Raw genomic sequence first — 12,245 nt, 5'->3', positions numbered from 1 at the left:
AAAAACACTATGCCACTATTGTACCATAAACGAAAAGCTGAGTCCGTTTTTGCAGCAGGGAAAATATCATTATTAGTTATGGGCATAAAACCACTGGAGTGGGCCAGATTAAAATGTTTTCTAAATTAACGCCATATTTTAAGAGAGTGTTTTGTCACAAGATTAGAAGGGGAGTAGTTGGATTTTTTTTAGAAAAGGAAGTGCAAAGGCTAGGTAGTGGTGTAGAAGAGGGACATGATTCAATTTCCATGGCCACCCAGGTGGCGCTCTGCCCTGTTCTGAATGATGTAATCCAATTGAGGTATTTCACCTGACGTCACAGGGTCACGTGACGCCCCGGTGTCCACCATTTTGGACGGCAAGCTAGCTAATGTCAACAACAGTAGCTAGTATGTTACTGTAGCAATATTTACGTTCAGTCATTTGGATGACTGTTAAAACCTTTCAGTCTCAAGTTTTTCCTTTACTGGATTTACTAGTTTACTGAGCTAGCGCGCGATGGCTCCCGGCTCGGCCGGAGAGCGCGCGATGGCTCCCGGCTCGGCCGGAGAGCGCGCGATGGCTCCCGGCTCGGACGGAGAGCGCGCGATGGCTCCCGGCTCGGCCGGAGAGCGCGCGATGGCTCCCGGCTCGGCCGGAGAGCGCGCGATGGCTCCCGGCTCGGACGGAGAGCGCGCGATGGCTCCCGGCTCGGACGGAGAGCGCGCGATGGCTCCCGGCTCGGACGGAGAGCGCGCGATGGCTCGCGGCTCGGACGGAGAGCGCGCGATGGCTCGCGGCTCGGCCGGAGAGCGCGCGATGGCTCGTGGCTCGGCCGGAGAGCGCGCGATGGCTCCCGGCCTGGCCGGAGAGCGCGCGATGGCTCCCGGCCTGGCCGGAGAGCGCTAGCTCAGTAAACTAGTAAATACAGTAAAGGAAAAACTTGAGACTGAAAGGTTTTAACAGTCATCCAAATGACTGAATGTAAACATTGCTACAGTAACATACCAGCTACTATGTTGTTGACATTAGCTAGTGCTAACAGCTAGTTGCTAGTACACTGCTACAACACAGACACCGACCCTAATAATAATACAGTTCTTAGTCATTGCCTGGTAACAGCAAATTTATAACGGGCCATGTCTCAACAGACTAAGAAGTTATTTCAATGACATTTAATAACATTTTGTTTATCCTGAGGACCGAAAGTAAATGAAAATGTGAACAAACCTTAGCTGTAATCAGATGGCAACCACCGGCTCCAGGGACGACCCGCTGATGTAGGCATGTTACCCAGCCTGACACAAAATATTTGTAGGCATCCAAACTCTTATACGCTTTCAGATCAATACCTGTGTATGGCGATGGGTTTTTAACGACATAGGTATACAGATCATGTGGGCCGAAGTCAGGTAAAGACGAGGGCTTCGTGTACTTCCGTACGTCAGTGAACAATCCTGGTGGAAGCAGGTAAACATCGTTCTCTAAGCCTGCTAACCTCAATTTTTGCAAATACCTCTCCCTCTGCTCGCCCTGTAAATGCCCTACATCACTGGATAGTGAAGGTGTTTTCTGCATCTCGCTCCTTTTTCTTTTGTTTTTCGTTTGTCGCCTTCCTCGCATTCAAACTGATTCGAGCCGTGCCGTCCAAAATGGCAGCATCACATGACTTGGTCACGTGAGTGAAATACCTCAATAGGGCAATTTAGAGAGATTGGCTGCCCAGTAGTAGAACATAAAGTTGGGAAGTGCAAGTCCGCCTGCTAGTTTGGGCATCTCTAGGATAGCCCTCCTTGCTCTTGGGACAGAGTTGTGCCAAATAAATGATGAAATATGTGAATTCAGATCCTTAAAAAAAGTAAAAGGGAGAAACAATGGTAACATTTGAAATGCGTACAAAAATTGAGGGAGGACTGTCATCTTCACTGTGTTAACATGGCCTGCTAGTGAAATAGGCAAGGTAGACCACCGCTTCAGATCAAGTTTCATTTTTTCAATTAACCTTTTAAAATTGGCCTCATATAAGTTTTTGTAGGAGCGTGTGACCACAATACCAAGATATGTAAATGATTCTCTGTCCAGTCTGAATGGGCAAGCATTATAATCAAGATTTTGTGCCAAACTGTTAACCCTCATCCTACCATGCTATTTTACACCTTAATCTTACCATGTGGGGTCCGTTTGGACCCCAATACTTTTCTTTAAAATTAAAGCTTATAAAGACAAAATCACCAGATAAGTTTTGTTCAGAACATCTTGTATTAATAACAGCAATACACTAAAGGGCCCAAGGCATAAAGAACACACTTAACCTTCATCCTACCAGCCAGTTTTACATACACAAACTACCAGGCGGGGTCCGTATGGACCCCAGGAGGGAATACCTTGAAATCAATGCAGTACGAACCAATTCAATGCAGCAAACAGACATAACTTTATTGAAGAACAAAATCCACTATGGCTGAATATCAATGATGTATTATAAATGCAATAACATTGCAATAATATTGCAATAACTAGCATACATGTAGCAAATTATAGCGCCACAAAAAAAATTGCCATTATATACATGATTTTTGCAGCTCATGCAGCTGTAAAACATTCTGGATTACAACTTAGGTCTTTTCTTACAGAATTTAAAACAAAAAAGTAATTGTAAAATAATTTAGGGCTTTTGTTTTGCAGCCTGTGCTTATTGCAGCAGTGGGGTCCACACGGACCCCAAGAAGGAATGCCTTGGTAGTTTCATTATGGAACATAAAAGAAATAAAAGAAGTTAACTTTCAGTGTGCTATTCAATTATAAAATGAAAGACAGATAAACTTTACTCTGGGGTCCGGTTGGACCCCAGTAACAAATTAATTATACCTTCACAATGCAAAAAGCTGATCTTCCAGTGCTTTAGTGTTTTAATTAAGACATAAATTCCGACAAATTCATAAAATGGTGAGGCAGTATGTCACATATTTTTAAAATGGCAAACAAACATATAGGTGCGGGGTCCAGATGGACCCCACTTGGTAGGATGAAGGTTAATAGGAAAAATAATGCTTTTAGAAAAATTTAACTTATAACCAGATATCCTTTTAGCATAATTTAGGAGATGCATGACATAGGGTAAAGAAACTGCAGGGTCAGAGAGATACAAAAGAAGGTCGTCAGCATAGAGTGAAACCTTATGGGTGAAGCCCCCCTCACAATGCCAGGAACTGAGAGCTATGGCCAAGGGTTCAATTGCTAAATTAAACAAAAAGGATGATAGACAGCAGCCCTGCCTCACCCCGCGTTGGAGGGTAAAGAAATTAGAGTTCATTAAATTAGTGTGCACGGCAGCCTGAGGAGTACTGTAAATTATGTTCATCCATGTAAGAAAAGTTGGGCCAAAACCAAATCTACCAAGCGCTTCAAAGAGGAATGACCACTGGATGCGGTCAAAAGCCCTCTCCGCATCTAGAGAGAGTAGAACTTCAGGAGTATCAGAGGAATGTTTGGAATGAAGTATGCTGAGAAGACGCCGCATGTTGAAAAAGGACTGCCTACCAGGCATGAAACCTGTTTGATCAGTGGAAATGAGATCAGAGATAACAGTTTCCAGTCGACATGCTAAGATTTTTGTGAGAACTTTATAGTCATAACAAAGGAGGCTTATTGGGCGGTATGCACTGCATTCCAGGGGGTCCTTTCCCTTCTTTAATAAGAGTGTTATTACAGCCTGGTTCATGGTATCTGGCATTCTCTTCGAAGATAGAATATCTGCATACAGACGACTTAATATGGGTGCCAATTTATTGGAAAAGGCTTTATAAAATTCAACTGATATCCCATCAGGGCCCGCTGCCTTTCCGCTTTGCAAAGAGCCGATAGCTTGTGTGATTTCTTGGCATGATATAGGGGCATCGATAAAAGCTTGTGCTTCCTGACTTATCTGTGGAATTTCAAGTTTATCCAAGAACTCTTGGATCTCCCCAATATCAGCATTTCTAATGTATAAATATCTGTGTAATAATCTCTAAATTGGTCATTAATAGCCTGTGGGTGAGTGGTGATTTTATCTGGTGCAATGCGAATTTCAGGGATAGTGGTTTTAGCCGTTTTCTGACGAAGTTGATGTGCGAGGAGTCTACCTGCTTTGTCACTGTGTTCATAATATGTTTGCTTTGATTTAAAGAGAAGTTGTTCTGTGTCTTTGATGGATAAGCAGTCATATTCAGATTTTAATAGCAGGCATTCTTTATGTAAGTTTGAATCAGGAAGATCAGAAGCAGCCCTACTGTCTAGGCCCTTTATTTTCCTTGATAGTTCAGTAAGTTGAAAATTACGCGCTGATCGCAAGTTTGCTGTGTAGGAGATTATTTGGCCTCTTATGGCCCTTTTCCACTACCCTTTTTCAGCTCACTTCAGCTCGCTTCAGCTCACTTCAGCCCGACACGGCTCGCGTTTCGACTACCAAAAACCAGCACGACTCAGCTCGTTTCAGCCCTGCTTAGCCCCTAAAACTCGCACCGTTTTGGAGTGGGGCTGAAGCGAGCCAAACCGTGCCGACTGAGGTTGGGGGCGTGAGCAGACACTCCCCTGTGCACTGATTGGTGAGGAGGAGTGTCCTCACATGCCCACACACGCCCCGCGAGCGCGCTGGGATCTGTAAACACCGTAAACCCGGAAGAAGAAGAATTACGAATTACGAGAATTTCTGAAGCCTTATGCGCCTCGCCTCATCTATACGCTCTTGCCAGTATCTGTCCGCGTTGTCGGTGACAACAAGCCACAGCACCAAGACCAGCAACACTAACGACTCCATGTTTATTGTTTACTATTCAGGTCGTGAGACTACCGCTTAAAAGATCACTGAATCAGTGACATACAGAGCATCGTGGACGAGTTCGCGGAGCGCAAGGCTCGTCGTATGCCCTTCAAATAATGCGCGCAGTAGGCTATTGATGTTTTATTATGAGCCATGTACAGTATGTCGCCTAATGTTTTTTTGTTTCTGAGTTACATGTTCGTTTGAAGGACTTAATGTACAAAATAACATAGTTGCACCCCGTAGTGTTGAAATTGGTAAACACAGTGCATTCAGTGAGGTTTGCACCGCCCTCCTTTTATTTCTGACTCTTCCTGTCACCGTTGCAACCTCTGAGCGCTCATTCGTATGCCCTTCAAATAATGTGCGCAGTATAGGCTATTGATGTTTTATTATGAGCCATGTACAGTATGTCGCCTAATATTTTTTTGTTTCTGAGTTACATGTTCGTTTGAAGGACTTAATGTACAAAATAACATAGTTGCACCCCGTAGTGTTGAAATTGGTAAACACAGTGCATTCAGTGAGGTTTGCACCGCCCTCCTTTTATTTCTGACTCTTCCTGTCACCGTTGCAACCTCTGAGCGCTCATTCGTATGCCCTTCAAATAATGTGCGCAGTATAGGCTATTGATGTTTTATTATGAGCCATGTACAGTATCCTAATGTTTTTTGTTTCTGAGTTACATGTTCGTTTGAAGGACTTGATGTACTAAATAACATAGTTGCACCCGGTAGTGTTGAAATTGGTAAACACCGCAGTTGCGGACATTTTGTAGCCTAAAATGATGTTATGATAAGCTTTAATAAAGTGCCCGGTCATTTGCCCCGCCCCCGGCCCGGCTCTGACTTGTTCCGCCACTGTCACTGATGTCACTGTTTGCGCTGCTTAACGACATCACGTGACGTCCACCCACTTTCGCTAACTCCACCCAATGTGTCCACCCACTTCCAGCCAGCACGGTTCAGCGCGGTTGTAGTCGAAATGCAACTCCAACAGCCCCGCTCAGCTCGACTCAGCTCGACTCGGCACGGCACGGCTCAGCCGCGTTTGTAGTGGAAAAGCGGCAATATATATGCTTTAAATGCCTCCCAAATTGTGCTGTAAGAGACATCAGGCGTTGTGTTTGTTTCAAAAAAGAAATCTATTTGACTACTAATGAAATTGGTAAAATCCTTGTCATTAAGTAGCAATGGGTCAAAGCGCCATGTTCTGTGTTTAGTGCTACTATTAGGCATTTGAAGATCTAACTGCAGAGGGCAGTGATCTGATATAATAATACTGTGGTATTTTGAGTGATTGACAAAAGAAAGAGACCTATCATCAACAAGAAAGTAATCTATCCTTGAGTAAGACCTGTGTACGGGAGAGTAAAAAGAGTACTGCCTGGTTGTTGGATTAGAACTTCTCCAAGGATCCCGTAACCTGTAATGACTTAAAAACGACAGAAGGACCTCACCCGACTTGGAAACACCGACCTGTGTCCCAGCCCTGGACCTATCTAAAATCGGGTCTAGAACACAGTTGAAGTCTCCTCCCATTATTAGATGATGTGAATTGATATCTGGTAGCTTGGCTATGAACTGTGAGAAAAACTGTGGATTGTCCCAATTGGGACCATATACGTTAGCTAGCATGATGGGAGTACCAAATAATTTTCCTGTGACTATGATATATCGTCCATTTGTATCAGTGATAACCTGCGACGGAGCAAAGGGCGTCCCCCTTTTAATCAAGATTGCCACCCCTCTGGCTCTGGCCCCATAGTTAGAACAAAAAATGTGATCAACCCAACCCCTTTGTAATTTAGAGCATTCAGTAGTCAGAAGAAGGGTCTCCTGTAAGAAAATAATATCTGGACCTAATGATTTTAAATGTGTGAAAATACAGGTACGTTTGATTGGGTGATTCATCCCCTTCACATTCCAATTGATGAGGCGTGTGGCGCAGGGCGAACAGCCACTCTGTGAAGTCATATTTTAAATGAACACTCAGGGAAATTCAGTACTAAAAGGCCTCAGTGGTGAGCAGACAAGACACATACATTGAAAAAAAAACCCATAAAATGTGTTGTGTAAAATCGAAGAAGAAGAGAAAGAAGAAGAAAAAAAGTAATTGTACCCTATTCCCCTATGCCGACCTCCCCCCAACCTGGAGATCGCATAAACAACCCCTAGAAAATGAAAGCACATAGCTCTACAGGTACCTTAACTGCTAAACTATGCAGTCTGCAGGGAGTAAGAAATGATAATGAACAGAGGTACATTCCAAACTTTGATATCACCTAAAGACGTATTTTGCCTCTCTTTTTTTAAGAAACAAAAAATGACCAGCTGTCACATCCAGCCTTTTAACCATAGAAAACATGAAATGATGAAATAAGTAGTTTGTTTACAAACCAACCAAGATGCAGTAAGAATAATAAGCTGCTAATAAGACGATAAATTTGTCCTGACTGCGATTATTGCGGCTACACCAAACTTCTATTGTCCTAGTGACGTATGAAGGCCAAACATAAAGAAGAAATAACAGGCTATATCCATAGTATGGTCTATGGCTATATCTCAAGAAAAACTAATATGTTGTCATTTAGTAGTCATTGTTGGTTAGTTAGCTCAAGATTTAAAAAAATGGAGAAAGGGAGAGATATCACCTTTGCAGTCCCATGAATAACACAGTCAATGTTGACGGCAAACAATGTTCTCAGTAACGTACGCCAGGGCAGCGTCAGGGTCAGTAAAGAAAGACTCGACCCCGTTGAATGTAAGAGCCGGGCTGGAAAGAGCCGGGCTGGAAAGAGAAGCCCAAACTTGACTCCAGGGGCATCCCTCAGAATCTGTTTGACACCGTAAAACGCTGCCTGTGCTTTGGCCACTCGCGCAGTGTAATCCGTGAAGACAGAGATGGTCATGTCACGAACTTTGATCTTCTGTTTAGTCCTCGCTAGGTGTAGAATTTCGTTGCAGTCCTGGAAGTAGTGAAGGCGCGCTATGACAGTCCTAGGTGGTTCCCCTTCTCCTGGAGCTTCCTGTAGTGAGCGATGTGATCGGTCGATCAGGGGAGCCTCGTCTAGCTTAAATGCCTCCTTGAGCAAAGCTGAGACCGCTGATGTAGAACAGCTGCCAGGAGATTCGGGTATACCGACTATCCTAACATTATTTCTGCGTGACCTCCCTTCTAAGTCATCACATTTCTTTTGAAGATCATCGGTTAACTCCATCAGGCGCTTCACTTCGCGTTGTAGTGTAATTATGTCATCACTACACATGGACAAGCTTTGCTCTGCGCCAGCTAGCATGCTACGTAGCTCAGCTAGGTCTGAATTAGTAGTGTTTTTCAATTCTTCAAAACCAGATTTTAAAGCCAGAAGCTCCGATTTGAAAAATCCCAGTTCACTTTCAAGTACAGCAAGAATCTCCTTCATTACACCAACTAGATTGTCACGTAGTTCACGTTTAAAGCCTTCAAAATCAAAAGACATCGGTGTGCTTTCTTCTGACGCCTTCAGTTCACCTGCAGTCTGACTTGTTAGCTTCGATGCAGATATGGTCGTTTGTCGTGTTTTGTTAGGTTTGGTCGACATCTGGCCTATCTAACACATGCACAACAAGGACAAAATAAACTTGAGTTGCAATTTACAGAGAGTACCTCTGAAAATAATAGTTTGACCGTAGTTTCCTGCAGAGCTACACAAAAACACGTCTTACTCCATGCTTGCTCAGCAGCGCCCCTCTCCTCTTTATCTACTTTTAGGACTTGTGTGAAAATCTGATGATGTTTTAGGTCATATTTATGCAGAAATATAGAAAATTCTAAAGGGTTCACAAACTTTCAAGCACCACTGTACTTGACAAGTATTTCAGTTACTTGACTCATAATGTTTAAAGCACATGCATACTTAATGGGAGACTTTTCTGAATTACCTCAGATTTGCAACATGTGGCACAGTCATTTAGTTGCATGGGGAGGAAAAACAAACTGCAACCGATTCCATTCAAATGTTATCTTCCTTCTAGCACTATGTTTTTAAACATCTTGGAAAGTACTGTGCATTGACAGACCACTATTTTTCGAAGTAGGACAAACAATTGAATGCAAACAGAATTTATCTCTCTCTCTCATTATCTGTAGCCACTTTATCCTGTTCTACAGGGTTGCAGGCAAGCTGGAGCCTATCCCAGCTGACTACGGGCGAGAGGCGGGGTACACCCTGGACAAGTCGCCAGGTCATCACAGGGCCGACACATAGACACAGACAACCATTCACACTCACATTCACACCTACGGTCAATTTAGAGTCACCAGTTAACCTAACCTGCATGGCTTTGGACTGTGGGGGAAACCGGAGCACCTGGAGGAAACCCACGCGGACACGGGGAGAACATGCAAACTCCGCACAGAAAGGCCCTCACCAGCCACGGGGCTCGAACCCGGACCTTCTTGCTGTGAGGTGACAGCTCTAACACCACCGTGCCGCCCCGTGAGTTCACATATTATATTAAATGCTGAATCAGAGTCACCAATTTAAATAACTGATCAACACCAGTGGCGGTGTAGTGGTGAGCACTGTCACCTCACAGCAAGAAGGTTCTGGGTTTGAGCCCAGTAGCCGATGGGGGCCTTTCTGTGTGGAGTTTGCATGTTCTCCCCGTGTTTGTGTGGGTTTTCTCTGGGTGCTCCGGTTTCCACCACAGTCCAAAAACATGCAGGTTAGGCTAATTAATGGCTCTAAATTGACTGTGAGTGTGAATGTGTCAGCCCTGTGATGATCTGGTGACTTATCCAGGGTGTACCCCGCCTCTCGCCCATAGTTTGGATAGGCTCCAGCTTGCCCATGACCCTGCACAGGATAGGTGGCTACAGATAATGGATGGATGGATGGATCAACAACAACAACAATAGCTAATAATGGATAACACTGAGCATAACATTTCTAATTAAAAAATAGTTAGTTATACATCTTTATTGAAATGCAGGTCATGTTATCATGGTAAGCATAGACATAATCTGCTTTACTATCAACAGATCTTCGATTTAGGTACGTGAATCCTTTCATCATGGCACACTTTCAGCCTGTTCAGTGTGCTGAGTGCAGGATATTTATTCATTCTTCCTCCATCACTAGCGATAGCTTTATTTGTGATAAGTGCAGATTAGTTAGCTCTCTGATGGAGAAGATTATAGTGTTAGAAGTGCATATCCAGGCTTTAGAGAAGGTCAGTGAGAATGAGAACAGTGTAGTTTCTGTAGGTGAAAGTCTGGATGCCCTAGGTGGAGTTAGTAATCCCCCAACTCCGGCATTAGAGCCCTTACAGCGGGGCGAATGGGTGACAACTTGGCGGCATAAGTGTAGAGCCAAAGCTACCGCTGAGGCTCGCCCACGGGAGCACCACTCCTCTCCGTGTCATGTGTCAAACAGGTTTGCTCTCCTTAGTGATGCACCCACTGAGAAACCTGAAAGAGCTCTGGTTATAGGGGACTCTATCATACGGCACGTGAAATTAGCTCAGCCTTTAGGGGCACCAGCAGCTTTAGTCAGGTGTATACCGGGAGCCAGGGTGCCGGACATAGCAGGTAATCTTAGGGTCCTAGGCAAGCACAGGTTCTCAAAGATAGTTACCCATGCAGGAGCTAATGATATATGCCTTCGTCAGTCTGAGGTTACTAAGAGTAACTTTGTAGAGGTGTTTAAATTAGTGAAGGTGATGTCCAATGCTGTAGTATGCTCTGGCCCCATCCCAATGCGGTGTGGCGATGTAGCTTACAGCAGGTTATGGTCGCTGAACTGCTGGTTGTCCAGGTGGTGCTCTGAAAACAGTGTGGGCTTTATAGATAATTGGGCTAATTTTGAGGGCACTGCTGGCCTGTTAGGGCGGGACGGTATCCATCCCACTCGGGAAGGTGCTGCTCTCATTTCCTGCAGCTTAGGTCATAGTCTCAGAACAGGCCTAGTTAATTTCTGACAATCCAGAGCCAAGGCCAGGGAGCAGACGAACAGGCTAAACTGACTGTCTGCTAGCTGCACAGAGTCATCACTCAGGGTCCACTACATCGAGACTGTGTCTGTTCCCCGAGCTCAACAAAAAAGTAGAAATATTCATAGAGTTTGTTCCAGTAACCTAATCAATATAAAATTAGATCATACTGACTGTACAGCTGCTGCCAGCACCTTTGATCTAAAGGTGGGGCTATTAAATATTAAATCACTTACATGTAAAGTGCTAATGGTTAATGAACTTATTACTGATCAGGAGTTTATTGTACTTTAACTGAAACATGGATTAAGCCAAATGAATATATAGCATTAAATGAAGCAAGTCCTCCTGGATACAGTTATATACACCAGCCTCGTCTAACTGGTAGAGGAGGAGGTGTTGCGGTTATTTATAATTATTATCTTGGTGCAACACACAAACCTAGTTAAAAAATGTTCAGAAAAATGTTCCTTTTTCTGCTCTTGAAGAAAGCCCAGTTGGGATACCCACAGTTCTGAAGGGGTATCCCAACTGGTCTTTCTTCAAGATCAGAAAAAGGAACATAATGGACAAGGAGGATAACAGGAACAAACGCAAGAACATTGTCATTCCCTACATTTCTGGTCTATCTGAGAAACTCAGGAGGATCTTCTACAAACACAACATTCTGGTACATTTCAGACCCAGTAACACCCTGAAGCAGAAACTGGTCCACCCTAAGGACAGAATAGCCAGACACAAACAGGACAAGGCAGTGTATGCCATTCAGTGCAGTGAGGAATGCACAGACTCATATATTGGGGAAACAAAACAACCGCTTCACAGACGCATGGCTCAACACAGGAGAGCCAGTTCCTCAGGCCAGGACTCTGCTGTCTATCTTCATCTTAACAACAAAGGACACTCATTTCAAGATTGCAACGTACGCGTTCTACCCAGAGAGGATCGTTGGTATGAGTGAGGAGTTAAAGAAGCCATTTTTGTCAACCTGGAATGGCCATCACTGAATAGAGGTGGGGGTCTAAGACATCACTTATCAGCCACCTACAATGCAGTCCTTGGCACACTTCCCAGACAACTAAATGCACACCAAAACCCAGCTGATTTCAGTGACTCACAGGAGGACAGAGAGAACCAGCAATCCATTGATCACCCTAACGGCACACCTTAGGATTGCTTTTCATCCATGAGAGGATAAATACCTGATACTCCCTATTAGTCAGACAGAACTGAAGAAGGCTTTTGGATGAGAGGTGAAACGTCTTCAAGAATCTTCAAGCAAGTCCAGTTGCTCTCTTTTACCACCCACAGTTTACTATGACCTGGATGACTGAGAATCTTCACAGACAACCTTCCAAGTAATGTTCGGGAATCAGACACAGTCTCAGCATTTAAGTCTAGGCTAAAAACATATCTGTTTAGTCAAGCCTTGTCTTAACGGTGTTTATGAGGTAAAGGTGTAGATCTGGAGGGTCCTCAGACATAGAGTG

This window comes from Neoarius graeffei, chromosome 10, assembly GCF_027579695.1.
Source record: "Neoarius graeffei isolate fNeoGra1 chromosome 10, fNeoGra1.pri, whole genome shotgun sequence".
In the NCBI taxonomy this organism is placed as follows: Eukaryota; Metazoa; Chordata; class Actinopteri; order Siluriformes; family Ariidae; genus Neoarius; species Neoarius graeffei.
This window is presented reverse-complemented; position numbering follows the sequence as displayed.